This window comes from Capsicum annuum, chromosome 12, assembly GCF_002878395.1.
Source record: "Capsicum annuum cultivar UCD-10X-F1 chromosome 12, UCD10Xv1.1, whole genome shotgun sequence".
In the NCBI taxonomy this organism is placed as follows: Eukaryota; Viridiplantae; Streptophyta; class Magnoliopsida; order Solanales; family Solanaceae; genus Capsicum; species Capsicum annuum.
Genome location: NC_061122.1, coordinates 9,549,626 through 9,552,228, shown reverse-complemented (window position 1 = coordinate 9,552,228; position 2,603 = coordinate 9,549,626).

Genomic DNA, 2,603 nt, shown 5'->3' with positions numbered 1-2,603 from the left:
CCTTGGCGTGTTGGTTGTAGCTAGTGCTTCCATTCATGCGACCACGGGTTGATTCCCAGGAACAGCATAACATTTTTGCTTTTATTTTCAATTCTTCAGATTGCTTATTAGTTATTACCAAATTTATAACAAAAATTGACGAAGCAAGAATTCGAATCTGTGACCAATCCCTGAGATGAACTCCCCTTCACCATTGACCTACCATAACTGATTATTATTAATTTTTAAAAGTAAACTTCATATTATGAGAAATATCTTAGAACTCATATCCATTCTATGTAATTATTTTTGCACTATTGTTCATGTCTTTGACGACCAATTGAATATGATAATATCCTCAATCGACCATGAAAGTTTTTCGAACGTCTTAAGATAATATTGGTGCACCACAATATTATCAAAAGCAATAAGCGTAAAAAAGTTTCAAGGTCTATTGTGTTTAAGCACAAAGTACAAATAACGTGTGAGATTTAACAAAAAAAGGCATAAAAGGAGAAAAAATATAAATATATGTCTGGTCCAAGACTAATAATATAAGTATGAATGACAAATATATGAACAAAAAAATTATTTTTTATTGATAAAGTGAAATATCAATTGTTTAGCATTCGTCTCTTCAAAAAAGCCTCATTAACAAGGAAAAGTATGTATTAAAAATTAGAACCGAAGCTGCACATTAAACGAGGCAAGCGCTCAACACATTTTGGGTTTTGCTTCGAAGCTTATGAGCGTCTTTGACAACGTTGGTGCACCCATAAACTTTAAATTCTGGGTTCACCTCTGAATATCATCCTAATTAATTATTATAAGTCATTTAACTATTAAAAATTAATAATATCAATAAAAAAGCAGTTTAACCATAATCTTACTAAATATTTCCTAATTAATTATTGTAAGTCATATAAGTATTAAAATGTTAATAATATTTAATGAAAAGGTAAAATAAACATAAGGATAGATTAATTTTGAGAAAATGGCCAAAAGTCCCCCCAACCTTTACCCCAAATCCCAACTACACACTTATACTTTGCGGGGGTCCTATGACCCCCCTGAACTATTTAAAAATAGAATATATGCCCGTCTAAAAACTCATGCCCAGATCTGTACAAGTGAGTGAGTTGCACGCGCCTATCAGCTTATGCCACGTAATATTGTGATTTTTTTATATAAAAAATCATCTTTATCCTACTTTTTTCTTATTGTTTAATCATTTTTATCATTCTTTAATTTTTATCCTACTTCAATCCATGAAATCAAAATTATTTTTAATTTTTATCCTACTTCAATCCATGGAATCAAAACCATTGCCAGCAAAACCTAAAATTAAAGATGTCCAAGACACTACACTATCATCATCCAACTTATCAAAAAATTGTTTGCCTCTATCACATTCCCACATTTAACATAAAGATCCAAAAGGGCATTTGCGGCATGTACTTCAATTCACTCTTACATGAAGATTCGGAAGAAGATGATGACTTCATCTACCTTCAATTAACCCTCACTAAAATTTCACCAAACAACTCACCATCCCTCACAAAATCACCCTCTCCCATTTCCTTCGATAGTTCTCCAACATTTGTCTCATCATTGTTGATAAATCCAAAAGATGTCACAACTCAAAATTTATTCTTGATGCTAAAACAAACAATTTCAACAAACCCCACAACTCAAAATTCAATCTTGATGCTAAAACAGACAAAATCAAGAAACCCACAACTCAAAAATCAATCTTAATGTTGAAACAGTGCAAAAAAAGCTTAAATATGAATATTGATTTTGAGATATAATATTGATTTCATGACTTGGAATCGTTTCACTCGATCCGAAATCCTCATGAGACATAAATTTTTGAACTAATTTTCACTTTTCATCAGAAATGACTTCAAGGACCACTTTAATCTTTTCAAATTTCAGAGAATTGTGAGATGAATATGTGTGTAATTGTTTATGGGGTTGGTGAATATCACTGGTATGTTCATTTTGGAACTAATTCGGTGGCCGGAAAAACTTCACTTGCGGCTGTGAAGCCATTCCGACGGAAACACTTGGGATTATTTATCCTTCTTCACAAAAAGAAAAGATTAGTGGGTCTAAAAATGATAGTTAAAAAATTAATGATGAGAAAAATATTGAATTTGCGGTATAAATGAAAATGGAGATTAAAAAATGAAGATGGAAATGTGAAAGCGGAAGAGAAGATGAAGATGGTGAAGGATATGAAAATGGAGAGAAAGAGAGGATAAGGAATAAAACAAATAAAGAAAAAAAATGCATATGTATATATATATATAAAAGAAATGTGAAAATAAAATTTTTATTTTTATTTTCGGTGCTCACTCTCTCAAGGAGAGTGAGATACACTCGCTATGCCACGTAATCATTTAGGGAGGTAATAATATCATTAATTAATTAATTTAAATTTTAAATTTAAATTAGTAAAAAATTAATTAATTAAAATTCTTAACTAATTCATTTATTTAAATCAATTAAATTTTAAATTAATTAATTTATCAAATTTAAAATTCTTACCTAATTTATTTTTTTTACTTAAATAATTAATTAATTTAAATATGATTTACATATTTAAAATATTTAATTTA